Raw genomic sequence first — 17,811 nt, 5'->3', positions numbered from 1 at the left:
ATTATATGCAACAACCAATGCTTATATCCTTTTGAAATAATTTAAATACCTGATTGAAGATCTCTGAGAAAGCTTGGAATTTCTGAAAAAGATTCACTATCCCCTTCTACTAGCGCAAGATGTTTTAGCAACCCATTTCATTAATAAACTTATAAAATATTATACAAGAGAAAAGAAACCTAAGTTTGATGGTTTTCAAGACTTAGAGGTTTCTTTGAGATTAGAGAATAAGATTTAAAAAGAAAGAAGCGATTCTACAAGCCAGACTCCATAGCATATTTATACAAAAATAAAAAGTTATCCTCTATTATTTTGTTAAAGTGAGGATAAGATGAGGATAATAATAATTGCTTCTGGTCCTTTGCTTTTTCTAAAAGGATAAGATGCGTAGCACATGGGCGACTACCTTTGGTCTTTTGGAAAAGAGCATCTTATCTTTAATTCAGTCTTTAAATCGTAATGCTTCCCAAAGTAGGGTCCTCAAGTCTAAGTCGGTTGATGGAGTCTTCTGCATCATATGTCCCATCAAATTGACTGTTCACCCATCCATCTTCTCGTCGACAACTTTATTGATAAGAAGCTATATGTCTTTAGTGGACATGGTTACTTGATTGGCGGTAGGTGGAGAGCTCTGTTGCTGAAGCTGAAGGTGAAAGGCATCCATTTGAAGCTTAAGATTGGTAATTTGGTCACAATAGATTTTCTTCTTGTAATTTTTTGTTTACTAAGTCTTTTTCTATTATTATTTTATTATAATAAATACAATTGAGACAATTTAATTCAGTTACTTTTTCTTTCTCCTTATCTTTTGTCTCATCATAATAATTGAGACCCCAATACATAATAGCAACTTTAGTAGCTTCTTCATAATTTACTTGGCCTTTCCTGTAGTGCACCAATTTTTTATTTTATTTTATTAATTCTGTGCTTTGTTTTATTAATAATTGTTAAGTGTTGGAAAATATTTTAAATTTTTTGAAATGTTTGGTAGGAATAATGTGAAATTAATTGTTAGTTGTTTTATTTATTTATTAATTTAATTAGTAAGAAAATAAGTTTTGGTTGAATGCACCAAGGTTGATGGCACTTGAGTGTGTGCATGTACATGTGCATGGTTGCATGGTGAGCATGCAATAGTTTTTTTCCTACACATTATTTCCTTTTATTTGATTGATTTATTAATTTAATTATAGGAATTAAAAAGAAAATAAAAAGAAAGGAAAATGAGAGAGTGATATGCATGTGAATGGGAAAGGAAGAAGAGATTTTACCTTTTTAATCCTATGTTAATTCCTTTAATTATTTTTGCATTTTATAATAATTGATTTATGTCAGGATAATAGGGGTTTGATTGAGAAACTTACCCATTCCCATTAGGCTAGTTATTTCTCTAGGGTTAGATAAAAAAGAGAAGAAAGAAAGAAAAGAGCCATTTTGGCTCTTGGTGTCGTCGGCTAGGAGGGAGAGAGAGAGAAGAGGCAGTGTGTGGAGCTAGAGAGAGAAGGAGAGAAAAGAAGGAAGAAAGAGAGAAAGAGAGAGAGAGAGAGATCAAGGAAGAAGAAGTAAGAAGAAAGTTTGGCTCAAATGTTGTAGGTAATGGTTGTTTCTCTTCTGTTTTGATTCTTTGAAAAATAGATCTCCTTCTTCTCAAAATCTAGTAACAATTTTCTCTTCTCTTGTTCTCGTGGGATTCGAAAATCATAGGTGACAAGAAAAAGGGAGAATAAACTTTGTGAGTTGATTGCTATCTAAGAAGGTAGTTGATCTTTAAGCCATGTTATTGATTTGTTGTTATATTGAAGGGATTTTTGATGTTTTGATTTCTATTTAAATTCTTGCTATGTGTTGATTGAGGTTGTTTTTTAGAATACCTAAATATGATGTGTGGTGTTATTTGATTTTGATGGTGTGTTTCAGCCTAGTATAAATCTAAGGTTCATGATGTTTTTCGTTTATATTGATAAGTGCTTATGAGGTTGAGTGTTTGGTTATGATGTATTATTAGTAGGCATGCTAGGGTCTCATATGTGTTGTGCTTATGCTTTTGGTAACTAGGGATCTTTTTACACGATGGATTCATATTTGGTTTGTATGTCATGATGGAGATTGTGCTCTTAGAAATATGCTAAGTTTTTCTTGAGCTTTGGAAACATTAAACATGCTATGATGGTTTCAGCCTATAGGGGGGTTATTGATGCATGATGGTCATTTTTTTTATTTGATATCACATACACTCATTAGAAATATGCTAGGTTATTTGGTTAAATTGAGAATTTGTCTTAAGTCTCTTATAAATGATGATTTAATGATACATGAAGGTTTTGGTTTGAGTAATTGTTTAAACATGATTTAAAAGTGAGTTTCATATTAATTATGTTTTTTTTTTAATTTGTGAATATAATGGTGAAACAATGTTTGATTTGCTCAAGTGATGCCTCAAAATGATGTAAGAGTTTATGTAAACAAAAATACATTTTTATTTTACATATAAATTGTGTTTTTATCAAATTAATACATGAATATTTTTGTATATATTTTATGAAGAAAAATATAGTTTTTAATCCAAGTTTGTGATTTGAATGAATAAAGAGTTGCTGGAATTTTGAATCAATATAAGAAAGGTCTTTTAAATGGGATAAATAATGACAGTGCATCAAATAAATTATATCCTAAGCTATGTATATATAAATGTGATATTTTAAAAATGTAAATATGAATTTTTTTACATTATTATTTAGGTGCAATTTTTTTTATTTAAATGAGAAAAGATTATGGTTTAAATTTACTTATGATTTTTTTTAAACAAAATAAATAGTTGCTGAAACTTTGAGTTATTAAGCTAAAATAATTATTTTATTTAAAATTAATGAGTCTTACACCTAAATAATTTAAGTCTTAAATAATATCAATGAAAATACATTTTTTCCACACTTTAATTATAAATTTTTTGTTGTGAAAATTTAGTAGATTTAAATATGCAAGTGCACGTAATCACACAAGTGATACAGTGATAAGTAAATCAAGATTGTCTCCACATGGATTGCAAATTAAAACTAAATGCATCAATTAATTACCAAACAATTACACAAGAGTAACCAAATTAAATTGTTCTGATTTTTGTATGCTAACACTACTTGGAATTAGTTGATTTAAATACACAAGTGCACGTAATCACACAAGTAATATAATGATAAGTAAATCAAGATCGTCTCCACAAGGATTGCAAATTAAAACTAAATGCATCAATTAATTACCAAACAATTACACAAGAGTAACAAATTAAATTGTTTTGAATTTTGTAAGCTAACACTACTTGGAATCAATTAAAAATGCAAAAATAAACTACAATGCTAATATAAAAGTAAGATAAAATTGATTGGTTAAAATAGGCTTGAATTATTAAATTCCTCTATGTAAATTGACCTATACGTTTTGCTGCAGCAAAATCTTAGCAAATTACCCAGCATTAACAAGAATTCCAATCACGTTCTTAAAACTTTTCCAAGACCCATGATATTAATTCTTCCACCTAATTTAACATATTCCTATGCCAATCAAGTTAAAGAACCTAGAATTAAGCAACAATTCATCATTGTTACACAAGGCAAATAAAACATTCCTATGCTATTCAAAAACATAATCTAACAGCATTATCCACTTGTGTCATTCAAATCTATCTATTATATTCAAACTTCCCAGCACAAATATAACTCAATATCTTGTAATTAGTGATCAATCAATAGCAAGAATTGATCATTAAGCACATTTGAATGAACAATGGGTAAATTACTAAAATAAAGATCTAGAAATTTGGAATTAAGACATAGAGTTCATTAATAATCCAAGCCTCAAAAGATCTAGTTCATAGCTAAAACAATAAACACAAATACAAAATTAAATCTATCCATGAGAGTTTAAACACCAAATGCAAAGATGAAATAGGAAAGAAATTACAAGGGAGAATAAATAGCCCAAAAGATGATGATGGAAGCAAGCTTCTCTTCTTTCCTCTTCTTCCTTCTTCTCTTCCCTTCTTTGTACTGCAGAAAACTCATGTACTTGGTGGTTCTCTCTCTAGAATAATGGCTGAATTGGGTAATGAAGGCTGTCCTTTCCCCCCTCTATTGATAGGGTACAAAACCCTCTTTTCTCTCGTGCCAAAAATGCCTTCCAAGCACTCCACGTGAGCCTCCTCTTTTTTCTCTAGAATCTTCCTTCTAAAATGCAGCTAATATTCTGATTTGATGCCACCTCACCACCATTTGACATATCGATTAATGAAATGCCACTTGTCTTTCCCTTATATGCTGACTTTTACTCTTTGATTCCTGCTAAAAATGCTCTAGCAAAAACTTTTTTTGCTCCAGCAAACCTAATAATTCAGCACACAATAAACAAATAAGAGCCTTTTCACTTTTCATTATTTTCTTTCGAAAATTTCATACCTAAATTCCTTAAATTCTACCTTTAGCTCTAAAACAGCAAAAATGACACAAGAACACAAAAGGGAAAAGAATTAACTAAAAATAACAAAATACAAAAACATCACTCAACCTAATTCTAAGATTATAAGCTCAAAAGTATGAAAAATAACTCTTGAATTCAAGAGTTATCACACCCCCAAACTTAAGACATTACTCGTCCTCGAGTGATGAATCTTAAAAGATAAAAAAAATACACAAATTAAACAACAAAAGGAAAAGGAAAACAACAAGGACAAGACACCACAAAAGAGGATAAACTTTGCTTTACCAATGCTCAAAGGGTAAAACTCTCGGGAATTTTATTTTGAATAAGAGGAGTTGAATTTCAAACTTGCACAAGTTTTAAACCAAACTCTTCAAGCATTAATGTTGCTTTCAAAATATGAGTCAAGTGTTTCTCCCTTTAGTGTATACCTAACTTTTCCTAAACATTTTCAATCACATTAAATCAAACTAGGCCTTGGTCATAAAGCTTAAATAATGCCTCCATAAGTTACTTAGTGATTTCCTCTCCACTAATGTACACAAACACCACACCAATGATCAATAGAACTTTATCAAGCTTGTAATGGTAGGCTGTGGTGAAGGTAGGATAAGCGAGATTACTTTTGGCCTAAATCACCCTAAGCACCTCAATCTTTCCAGGACCTAAATCAATGCACACATTAATTTCCCCAAAGAACACCCCACAAAAAAATATAACTCTTGCCAATATCCTTTATTACTAACATATAAAGACAAAAACTAAAACAAACTTTTCTTTTATTTGAAGAGTTGCACCCCAAACTTAAAATCAAGCTTAATTACTTTTTTTCCTTTTTCTTTTCTTGATTTAAAATTTTTTTTTTAATTAATAATATTTTTATTTTTATTTTTTTAAACCTTGAGCATCGATCCCGTGCACCATTCTCACGATGCATCGCGGATCTCTCTGACTTGAGCTTGTCCCATGTCAAAAATTTTGCTCTCCATTTTACTTTAGCAAATTTTTTACAAAAGCTTCAGACCTCAAAATTACTTCCAAAACACCATATGCTTGATTTCTTAACACCTGTAACACAAAAAACACATAATACCACTCCAAAAAAAACATTACAATAAAATGAAATTAACATAACAAAAATTAAAATTAAAATAACTAAAAACACTAATATATATATTTTTCATTTGTTTTTTTTCTATTATTTTTTTTCAATGCATTTTTATTCTTTCTTTCTTTGAGTTGCTTTACAAATTATTCCTCTGAAAACCATAGCAAGACAAACTTCAATTTTTTTCTAAGTATCTTTCAAGGAAACCAAGGTTTGGTATTGCTCAACCTCGCTCCCCCCAAAATTTGCTCATTTCCTTGTTACCTTAAATGCTCTCCTCAAATGCTCATCATATAATTCAACTACACTATTGGGAAACACCTTTCTCACTAAGAACCCACCATCACACCTTGATTTCACTAGAGAGTTTGAGAAAAACACTCTCTTCCCAACATCCAACATTTGTGATTGAGGTTTCCTCTATGCTTCTTTTTCTTTGGTAGCTTTTGAGGGTGGAATGGTTCTTTTTCTTTGCTTTTCAATGGCTCACCACCTTTTTCAATTTCTTCAAAATGGATCTTTTTCCTCACTCCCCTACTATACTTTTTATGCATCTTTTCAATCAACTTGAAGTTGGAGACACTTATGGCAAAGCAAGCTTCAACTTCATTAGGAGAGCGTATAGGATTAAAAACCTTGAATGTTACTTGTTTATCTTGAGCTCGAATGGTGCGCTCTCCTTTTTCAACATGTATCAAAGTCCTCCCGGTGGCAAGAAATGGTCTCCCCAAAATGATTGGTACATCCCTATCTTCCTCATAGTCAAGAATAATAAAATCCGCCGGAAAAATGAACTTGTCAACTTGTACTAGGACATCTTCAATCTTTCCCTCCACATGCACCATAGAACGGCGAATTAATTGCAAGGTTAGTGTAGTTGTCCTTACTTCTCCAATTCCCAACTTCTTAAAAATGGACATGGGCATCAAATTAATACTAGCTCCCAAATCACAAAGAGCTTTACAAACTTCCCGTCCCCCAATAGAAATTGGAATTGTGAAACTGCCCAGATCCTTCAACTTTGGAGGAATTTTATTCTTCAAAATAGCACTACAATCCTTAGTCAAAGCAACCTTTTCGAATTCGCCAAGCCTCCTCTTCTTTTTCAAAATATCCTTCAAGAACTTCACATAGTTAAGCATTTGTTCCAAAGCTTCCACCAGAGGTATGTTGATGTGGAGTTGCTTCAAAACATCCAAAAATCTTCAAAATTGGCTATCTTGCTGCTACTTTTGAAACTGCTGAGGAGATGGTGGAGGTGGCTTGCTCATTGGCTTCTCTGATGTATTTTGCGGAGGAATTGCTACAACATTTGCTTAAGGATCAGTATTGGACATATTTGAACTCCCAACTCTTTTTTATTTTTCGACACTACTTTGGATTGAAGTGGGCTCATTTTTGGTCTTCGGTTTGTCCTCATTCAACTCCATATTTTTACCACTCCTCAAAGTGATCGCCTTGCATTGCTCTTTACCATCTCTCCTTAGATTTTCGGTATCACTAAGCAAGGTCCCTTGTGGTCTATTCCTTAACTCATTGGCTAATTGTCCCATTTGAATCTCTAGGTTCCTCAAAGATGCTGCTTAACTTTGAATCACTGCATCATTCTTGGACATATACTCTTTCATCAAATTCTCCAAAAAGCTTGTTTGAGATACTTGTGGAGGATGAGGTTGAGCCCTTGGTAGTTGAAAAAAAACCCGATGGATATGTAGGCTTGTTTGGCATGACTGAACCACTTGAACTAGCCCCTTGACCTCCCCAAGAAAAATTTGGATGATCCCTCCAACTTGAATTGTAAGTGTAATGACCCCAAATTCGCTAATGAGGCTTAAGGGCCTTGATTAGTGTGTCGGGAGGGCATTATTGGGTTAAATGTGATTTGAATGACTTTACTGATTTAAATGAATAATTGCATGATTAAAATGCTTGTATGATTATATTAGTATTAATGTGATATATACATGGTATTCTGAGAACCACATTATTATGTGGGTAGGTCTGCAGAGCACGACTCGAGGCGATCCTAAGGCTAGATAGCGAGGAAAATTCACAACAGGACTTAACAGTTGACTTTGGATAAGTCAGGGGTATTTTAGGTATCAGGTAGTTATTTAGACTATCGAGTAATGAAAATAAATATATGGAGATATATTTGAGGTTAGGAAGTCTAGGAGGGAATATTGGGGAAATTTACTGTTTTGCCCTCGGGGACGTTTCTGGCACCCCGAGCCTCGGGATTGACTTAACAGGATAAGGTTAGGCTATAGTTTAAGGAAAAATAGTAGAACAGAAAATTAGACCGACCCTTTATTCTCAGCCTTATCTCTCTATTCTCTCTCAAGGAAAACACAAGAAGTTAACAGAGGAATTTGAAGGATTTGAGTTGGAATTAAGCTAAAATTTGGTGGATTGAAGGAGTGATTTAGAGGCTTAGCTCAAGAATTAATCAAGAACTTAATCAAGACTAAGGTAAGTAATGAATTTCCTTTTTTGTGGTTAGAAATTTTGAGTTTTGGCTGGGTATTGAGGTAATTGTGATTTTGATGTTTAAGGGCAGAATTAAGGAGGAAAGCTTGGGAATTAGCCTGGATTTGGCTTGGAGAAGTGGTTCAGCAAAAGAGGTAAGCTTCAATTCGTGATTTAGAGGTTTTAATCTGAGCTTGTAGGGTTGGTTTTTGTGTTTGAAGTTCTTGAGTTTCAGAAATTGGAAATAGGATTCTAGTGGGTTTTTGGGCTGGATTTCTGTTGGGATGTGTTGTTAGAATCATGATAAAAGTGTTGTGATTAAAGGGTTTTGAATTGGGGAGCTTTGGGATGGCTTTGGATGAGGTTTAGATGTTGGAAATGGTGGGTTTTTTGGGCACGAAGGGAAGGGCCGCGACTCTGTTCTAGAGCGCTGTGGCCCTAGGATGAAGATGAGCCAGGAGGGCTCGGCCAGGGGTGAGCGTCGCGGCGCCCAAAGCAAGGGCCGCGGCGAGTATCTTCTTCCAGGGATGCCTTAGTTTCTGTTTTGGGGCAGGGCCGCGTCTAGGCTTCAAGGGCCGCATCCCTTAGGTGTGTACTTGAATGTTTAGGGCTTTAAAGCACGGGAATCTAGCCTAGTGTGCTCGGGATCGATTTCACCACCATGCTTGGTGGAATTCAGATTCCCGAAAGTTAGTTTTGTGTCCAAAAACCCTTACTTGAATATTAATGGAACCTTACACCTTGGTTGTGACTAGATGAGAAAAGCTAAGGCTTGGGAACGAATTGTGCTTGAGGAGCGTTGCTCGTAATCAGTAACCGCAAAGATTAAAGGTAAGAAAACTGCACCTGGTTGAATATCTGTATTGGGACTAAGGGTTCCCTATTATGTATGCTTGAAAGGATGGTATTATTCCATGGAAGCTAATTAGTGAACCAACGACCTAAGGGTGCCAAGGGTTACACTAGCGCACAGAGTGCGGCTTGGCCACTGGTATCCGAGGACAGCTTAATATGCACTGAGCTCGGTTTAAGCGGGCCGGAGTTAGTGGGATAAACAGAGGGTGCGGCCTAAGTTGTCGTCCCTGACTATTATGTGATATGAATGTTATAAGTGATTGATTGCATCCTTGATTACGAATATATGTGCTGAATGGTTGATGTGGATTATTCGATGAGAGTTCATGCTTAGTGAATTTATTATCTGTTATTATTGTCTGTGTTGCATATCATGTTTTCTTGCTAGGCCTTGGCTCACGGGTGCTACGTGGTGCAGGTAAAGGCAAGGGCAAACTTGATCAACCTTGATTTGGAGAGCTCTACGAGCGGAATGTACATGGCTAGCTGCTCAGCCGACACGGTTGAGGTTTAGGCAGGGACGCGAGACCGAGAAATTATTCATTTTGCCTTAGTATGGCTGACAGTTGTCTGTATTTTTGGGAGTCTGTAATCCAACTTTTAAACTCTGTTTCTTTTGGGATCCCATGTATATAACTGCTTAATTATATGAAATGAAACTTTTGAGACCAAAACCTTTTTAACCCTAGCTTGTACATGTTTAGTGACACGTTTTTATATTAATGACCTGATTAGCAAGTCTTGCACATTTATAAGTACACAGTGTAGCGGTCTTGGCTAACCAGGGCGTTACAACTTGGTATCAGAGCATCCTAGGTTTAAGGGTTCCTAAAGACAGCCTGGACATGTACATTCGCTGCTAGAGACAAGCTCAAACCAGGGTTTGGTAATGTGTATATGTGTTTATATGCTTATATGCTTCAAATGAATATGAAAGTTGTTATTTACTGGATTAATAGGGAGCATGAGGTACTGATAGGGCCTGGCCCTTGACTGTTCTGTGAGAATATTGAGGCATGTTTATTAGCATAGTCGTGCATGTACATGAATATTTAGGGTGATTAACTGTATATTGTGTATGGATAAATGCTTGATACATAGCTATTGTGTAATGAGATTCGAGGCGTGCTTATTAGCAGCCAGTGCATGAGGAAGGACGCTTATATGTTGATTGTTTGTGATTGGTTATGTTCTATTGGTGGATCTTGGAGAAGTTTTTACCTTGTCATCATGGTCTGACTGCTGAGTCGTTATTTGCAGATTGACTTGGTCAATCTACACGACTAGCTGGCACTAGATCTGGAATTAGGGTTGATGACCAGGGCCAGATTCCTCCGCCAGTCCCTGAGAACTGGCAGTAGTTAATGGCCGATATGCAGGCTCGATTACAGAGCCAGGATGAGCAGATCCGTATTCTGCGACAGCAGGCTCCATCAGGGAGTGTTGCCCCTATTGTACCACCTGTAGTGGTACCAGTTGTGTAGTCTGGGGAGATTGGAAACAGATGGGAGTCGTTGTATGAGAGGTTCAGGAAGCAACAACCCCCAATCTTTGAGGGAGGATCAGATCCATTGAAAGCCGAGCAATGGCTAACTATGATTACTAAAATTTTAGATTTCATGAGGATAGAGGGGCATGATAGAGTGGCCCACTTATATGTTGAGAGATGTTACTACTTTGAGTTGGGAAGATGCCCGCATCTGGTGGGAAGTGGCATCGCAGACCAGGGATGTTACTACTTTGAGTTGGGAAGGTTTCAGAGATTTGTTCGGTCAGAAGTACTACAATGTTGCTGTCAGGGCAACAAAAGTCAATGAGTTCCTGAGTCTGGTGCATGGAAATATGACTGTTACTGAATATGACCTAAAATTTGATAGGCTTATGAAGTTTGCACCAAATCTTGTGCCTACTAACACTGCTAGGAAAGATCGATTTATCAGGGGGCTTAATGCTATGATAGCCCGGGATGTCAGGATCACAACGGTACCTGGAGGAACAACTTATGCCCAGGCTGTGGAGAAGGCTCTTACTGCTGAGGAAGTGGAGAACAAGATATGGAGGGAAAGTGCAGTGAGGCGTGAAGGCCGTAGAGTGGTGTGCCTCCTTATTTAGGGACAGGTAGGGGCGGAGGCCCCAATGACTTCAAGAGAAAGGCTCTTGACACTTCGATCGCTGCTTGTCCTGATAGGAGGGGTCGAGGGTGTCGGGGTGGCCGTCAAGGTGGCAGTGAGGCATGGCGGACCTATCCGGAGTGCTCGAGGTGCAGAAGACGCCATCTGGGCGAGTGTCGAGCTAAAGCTTGCTTTGTGTGCGGAACAGTGGGACATCTCAGGAAAGACTGCCCAGCAATGAAGAAAGGTGAGGCAGGAAAGGTGGATAGCTTGACTCCAGCTCGAGTATTCACCTTGACCCAGGCAGAGGCCGAGGCTAGTTCCTCGGTAGTGACAGGTCAGCTTTCTAGCGCTAGCTCTCCTTTTACTGTATTGATTGATTCTGGTGCTACACATTCTTTTGTTTCTAGTAGAGTGATTGATAGATTGTGTAGACCTAGTGAGTATCGGACTGCAGGGTTTGGGACTTTATTGCCTACAGGGGAACTGGTAGTTTCTAGGAGATGGATTAGAGCACTGCTAGTGATGGTTGATAGTAGGGAACTTTCGGTGGATTTGATTGAGTTAGACATGGATGATTTTGATATGATTCTAGGGATGGACTAGTTAGTTAGATATGGGGCTACCATTGACTACAGGAAGAAGATGGTTACTTTTGAGCCTGAGGGCGAGGCCTCTTTTGTTTTTGTGGGTGCGGTATGTGGACCCCGTGTACCCATGATTTCAGCATTGAGAGCCAGAGACTTGTTATAGGGTGGATGTGTAGGCTTTCTGGCTAATGTGGTGGATACTACTAGGGTTATGTCGGCAGGGCCGGGAGAGACCAGATTGGTGTGTGAGTATTTGGATGTATTTCTTGAGGATCTGCCAGGGTTGCCGCTGCGCAGGGGGATTCAGTTTGAGATTGAGTTAGCACCGGGGATAGAACTAGTATCTAGGACACCGTACAGAATGGCACCAATAAAATTGAAAGAGTTAAAGACACAGTTACAAGAACTACTGGATTTGGGATTCATCAGGCCTAGTTATTCTCCATGGGGCGCTCCAGTGTTGTTTGTTAAGAAGAAGGATGGGACTTTAAGGATGTGTATAGACTATAGGGAATTGAACAAGTTGACTATCAAGAATAAGTACCCTCTACCAAGGATTAATGACTTGTTCGATCAGCTGTAGGGAAAGACGGTGTTCTCAAAGATTGATCTTCGATCTGGTTATTACCAGCTGAGGATAGGATATACCGAAGACATCCTTTCGAACACAGTATGGGCATTATGAGTTATTAGTCATGTCTTTTGGTTTGACCAATGCCCTGGGAGCTTTTATGGATCTGATGAATAGGGTGTTCAGGGACTTCTTGGATCAGTTCGTCATTGTCTTCATTGAGGACATCTTGGTTTACTCTAGTTCAGAGGCAGAGCATGAGCGACATCTCCAACAGGTTTTACAGAGGTTAAGGGAGCATCAGTTGTATGCCAAGTTTAAGAAGTGTGAGTTTTGGTTGCCAGAGGTGACTTTTCTTGGGCTTATAGTTGATGCAGAAAGGATTAAGGTAGATCCGTCCAAGGTTGAAGCAGTAAGAGATTGGCCGAGGCCAAGGAATGCCTCGGAGGTGCGGAGTTTCCTTGGGTTAGCAGGTTATTACAGATGGTTTGTAGAGGGGTTCTCAAAGATTTCTTCACCAATGACAGAGTTGATGAGGAAGAATCAGAAGTTCGTTTGGTCAGAGAAGTGTGAGAACAGTTTTCAAGAGTTGAAGCGACGTCTTATTTCTGCACCTGTGCTGAGTCTTCTTTCGGAGGAAGGAAAGTTTGTAGTTTACTGCGATGCATCAAGGATGGGTTTAGGCTGTGTACTGATGCAGAATGGGAAAGTTATAGCCTATGCATCTCGGCAGCTGAAGGAGTATGAGCAGCGGTATCCTACTCATGATTTGGAGTTGGCGGCAGTGGTATTCGCACTAAAGGTTTGGCAGCATTATCTGTATGGGGAGAAGTGCGATATATATACTTACCACAAGAGTTTGAAATATTTCTTCACTTTGAAGGATCTGAATATGAGGGAGAGACGTTAGTAGGAGATGGTTAAGGATTATGATTGTGATATACTTTACCACCCTGGGAAAGCCAATGTGGTGGCAGATGCGTTGAGCCAGAGGGGCCCAGGACAGTTGTATAGTTCCACCCAGATCTCGAGAGAATTAGTTGATGAGATGGCCAGGGCAAAGATAGAAATGGTGGTAGGCCAGTTAGCTAATATTACCTTGCAGTCGACCCTGTTAGAGCAGGTCAAGGAGGGTTAGTTAGTGGACGAGCAGTTGCAGGAGGTTAGACAACATGTCTTAGTGGGGACAGCTAAGGATTATTCTATTTCTGAGAGAGGTTTGCTTCGATATCAAAGGTGGATTTGTGTTCCAGCAGATGAGGGGATCAGATGAGAGATACTGGATGAGTCTCACACTACACCGTACTCACTTCATTCGGGTACCATGAAGATGTATTAGGATCTACGGACAATATATTGGTGGCCATGGATGAAGAAGGATGCGGTAGAGTATGTGTCTAGATGTTTGACGTGTCAGCAGGTTAAGGTTGAGCATCAATGACCAGTGGGATTGATTCAGCCTTTGGGTATCCCAGAGTGGAAGTGGGAGGACATTATGATGGATTTAGTGGGAGGATTACCCAGGACAATTGGACTTCATGACTCAGTGTGGGTGATAGTGGACAGATACACCAAGTCAGCTCATTTTCTACCAGTGAGGTTGACCTATACAGTGGAACAGTATGCAGAGTTGTATGTGAGGGAGATAGTTCATCTCCATGGGGTTCCAAAGTCTATCATGTCAGATCGAGATCCCATCTTTACCTCCAAGTTTTGGGGAGCTCTGCAGAGAGGTATGGGGACTCAGTTGTAGTTTAGCACATCTTTTCATCCTCAGACTGATGGACAGTTTGAGAGGACGATTCAAGTATTGGAGGATATGCTTAGGGCGTGTGTGATTGATTTTGAGGGGTCTTGGAGTAAGTATTTACTGTTGGTTGAATTCTCGTATAATAACAGCTATCAGTCCACAATTGGGGTGGCCCCTTATGAGATGTTATATGGGAGAAGGTGCAGATCACCCATTCACTGGGATGAGATGGGTGAGAGAAGGTATTTGGGGCCAGACAAGGTTCAGAAGACCAATGAGGCTATTGAAAAGATTCGAGCAAGAATGCTAGCTTTGCAGAGTAGACAGAAAAGCTACGCTGATCCTAAGCGTAGGAACGTGGAGTTTCAGGTTGGGGACCACGTGTTTCTGCGAGTTTCACCACTGAGAGGGGTGAGGAGGTTTGGAGTGAAGGGCAAGCTAAGCTCTTGATTTGTTGGACCTTTTGAGATCCTAGAGAGAATTGGAAATGTGGCTTATAGGCTCGCCTTGCCACCATCGCTGTCAGGAGTTCATGATGTTGCAGAAGTATGTTTCTGATACAACACATATGCTGAAGTATGAGGAATGATCGGTTCAGATTTTGGATCGGAAGGACAAAGTCTTATGGAATAAGACAATTCCGTTAGTGAAAGTATTGTGGAGAAATAACAAGGTTGAGGAAGCGACCTGGGAGTTGGAGACAGTGAAGCGGGATTAGTATCCCGAGCTATTCAGATAAATTTCAAGGACGAAATTCTCATTAGGAGGGGATAGTTGTAACGACCCCAAATTCTCTAATGAGGCTTAAGGGCCTTGATTAGTGTGCCGGGATGGCATTATTGGGTTAAATGTGATTTGAATGACTTTACTGATTTAAATGCATAATTGCATGATTAAAATGCTTGTATCATTATATTAGTATTAATGTGATATATATATGTTATTGTGAGAACCACATTATTACGTGGGTAGGTCTGCAGAGCATGACTCGAGGCGATCCTAGGGCTAGATAGCGGGGAAAAGTCACAACAGGACTTAACCGTTGACTTTAGATAAGTCAGGGGTATTTTAGGTATTGGGTAGTTATTTAGACTATCGGGTTATAAAAATAAATATATGGAGATATATTTGAGGTTAGGAAGTCTAGGCGGGAATATTGGAGAAATTTACCGTTTTGCCCTCGTGGACGTTTCCGGCACCCCAAGCCTCGGGATTGACTTAACGGGATAAGGCCTGGCTAAAGTTTAAGGAAAAATAGTAGAACAGAAAATTAGACCGACCCTTTATTCTCAGCCTTATCTCTTTATTCTCTCTCAAGGAAAACACAAGAAGTTAACAGAGGAATTTGAAGGATTTGAGCTAGAATTCAGCTGAAATTTGGTGGATTGAAGGAGTGATTTAGAGGCTTAGCTCAAGAATCAATCAAGAACTTAATCAGGACTAAGGTGAGCAATGAATTTCCTTTTCTGTGGTTAGAAATTCTGAGTTTTGGCTGGGTATTGAGGTAATTGTGATTTTGATGTTTAAGGGCAGAATTAAGGTGGAAAGCTTGGGAATTAGCTTGGATTTGGCTTGGAGAAGTGGTTCAGCAGAAGAGGTAAGCTTCAATTCGTGATTTAGAGGTTTCAATCTGAGCATGTATGGTTGGTTTTAGTGTTTGAAGTTCTTGAGTTTCAGAAATTGGAAATGGGATTCTAGTTGGATTTTGGGTTGAATTTCTGTTGGGATGTGTTGTTAGAATCATGATAAAAGTGTTGTGATTAAAGGGTTTTGAATTGGGGAGCTTTGGGATGGCTTTGGATGAGGTTTAGATGTTGGAAATGGTGGGTTTTCTGGGCACGAAGGGAAGAGCCGCGGCTTTGTTCAAGAGCGCTGCAGCCCTAGGATGAAGATGAGCCAGGAGGGCTCGGCCAGGGGTGAGCGCCGCGGCGCCCAAAGCAAGGGTTGCAGCGCATGTCTTCTGCTAGGGATGCCTTAGTTTCTGTTTTGGGGCAGGGCCGCGGCTAGGCTTCAAGGGCCGCAACCCTTAGGTGTGTACTTGAATATTTAGGGCTTTAAAGCACGGGAATCTAGCCTTGAGTTCTCGGGATCGATTTCACCACCGTGCTTGGTGGAATTCGGATTCCCAAAAGTTAGTTTTGTGTCCGGAAACCCTTACTTGAAGTTAGTTTGGGACTAAGGGTTCCCTATTATGTATGCTTGAAAGGATGGTATTATGCCATTCAAGCTAATTAGTGAACCAATGGCCTAAGGATGCCAAGGTTTACACTAGCGCACAGGGCGCGACTTGGGCACTGGTAGCCGAGGACAGCTTAATATGCACTGAGCTCGGTTTAAGCGGGCCGGAGTCAGTGGGATAAACAGAGGGTACGGCCTAAGTTGTCGGCCCTGACTATTATGTGATATGAAAGTTATAAGTGATTGATTGCATCCTTGATTCTGAATATATGTGCTGAATGGTTGATGTGGATTATTCGATGAGAGTTCATGCTTAGTGAATTTATTATCTGTTATTATTGTCTGTGTTGCATATCATGTTTTCTTGCTAGGCCTTGGCTCACGGGTGCTACGTGGTGCAGGTAAAGGCAAGGACAAACTTGATCAACCTTGATTTGGAAAGCTCTGCGAGCAGAATGTACATGGCCAACTACTCAGCTGACACGGTTGAGGTTTAGGCAGGGACACGAGACCCATAAATTATTCAATTTTCCTTAGTATGGCTGACAGTTGTCTGTATTTTTTGGAGTCTGTAATCCAACTTTTAAACTCTGTTTCTTTTGAAATCCCATGTATATAACTGCTTAATTATATGAAATGAAACTTTTGAGACCAAAACCTTTTTAACCCTAGCTTATACATGTTTAGTGACACGTTTTTAAATTAATGACCTGATTAGAAAGTCTTGCACATTTATAAGTACACAGTGTAGCGGTCTTGGCTATCTATGGCATTACAGTAAGAGTTTGAATATGGATTGTTGCGGTTGTCATTTTGATTCCCCAAGTAACAAACTGAAGCGGGATTAGAAGGATAACTATAAAATGTGTGCCCTCCTCCACAATAAGCACAAGAAACATTTGCTACTTGGCCCATAGGAGCTGGTTGCTAGTTACCCCCCATACTCATGGTCTTCAAAATGTTGCTCATAGATGAAACTTGAGCGGTCAAAGCATCTACTTCATGCATAGCCACTACTTTCCTTCGTATTGGGGCTCTAGCATTAGACCATTGGTAATTATTGTTGGTAATTCGCTCCAAAATCTTATATGCTTCATTGTAGGACTTGAGAGAATAACCCCATTTGCCGAAGCATCCAAAACCATGTGTGTGGAGGAGTTGAGATCATTATAAAAGTCTCCATTTGAATGCAATGTGGGATGCCATGATGTGGGAACTTCCTCAATAATTCATTGAACCTCTCCCAAGCATCACATACCGACTCATCCTTCAACTATTGAAAAGAAATAATCTCATTCCGAAACTTAGCATTTTTCGTTGGAGGGAAGTACTTCATCAAAAATCTCTCAGCTAGCCATGCCACGTAGTCACTGAGTTGGAAGGAAGTGTATTGTGCCAAGCTCTAGCTTTGTCCCATAGAGAAAAAAGGGAACAATTTCAACCTCAATGCCTCTTCAGTAATGCCTTGCAACTTAAAGGAATCACTCACCTCCAAAAATGAACGAAGATGGAGATGAGGATCCTCTGTAGGCAGCCCACTAAATTGATCCACTGTCTACAACATTTGGAACATCACGGGCTTCAACTCAAACTGAGCAGCTTGAATTTTGGGCCTTACAATACCAAGAATCAGCTCATTAAACATTGGGGCAGCGTATTCCCTTATGGTCCTTTCTCTATCGTCGGCCATAACAATTGCATTAGCGACATTC

The 17,811-nt window shown here is 38.8% G+C and overlaps 1 long non-coding RNA gene and 1 other non-coding gene across 2 annotated transcripts; both read left to right on the top strand.

Moving 5' to 3' along the window:
* The first annotated feature begins 1,369 nt into the window (after positions 1–1,369).
* On the top strand, positions 1,370–9,738 carry LOC133813121 (uncharacterized). The gene is made up of 3 exons (XR_009884168.1): positions 1,370–1,593; positions 1,705–1,756; positions 9,318–9,738. It is a non-coding gene; the product is annotated as an uncharacterized LOC133813121 (long non-coding RNA).
* Positions 9,739–17,298: 7,560 nt separating this feature from the next.
* On the top strand, positions 17,299–17,405 carry LOC133813689 (small nucleolar RNA R71). Its single transcript, XR_009884694.1, has one exon. It is a non-coding gene; the product is annotated as a small nucleolar RNA R71 (small nucleolar RNA).
* Positions 17,406–17,811: the final 406 nt, after the last annotated feature.

The sequence above is a fragment of the Humulus lupulus genome, chromosome 1 (assembly GCF_963169125.1).
Source record: "Humulus lupulus chromosome 1, drHumLupu1.1, whole genome shotgun sequence".
NCBI lineage: Eukaryota > Viridiplantae > Streptophyta > Magnoliopsida > Rosales > Cannabaceae > Humulus > Humulus lupulus.
The sequence above is the reverse complement of the archived record's forward strand: the minus strand, read 5'-3'. Positions and strand labels throughout refer to the sequence as shown.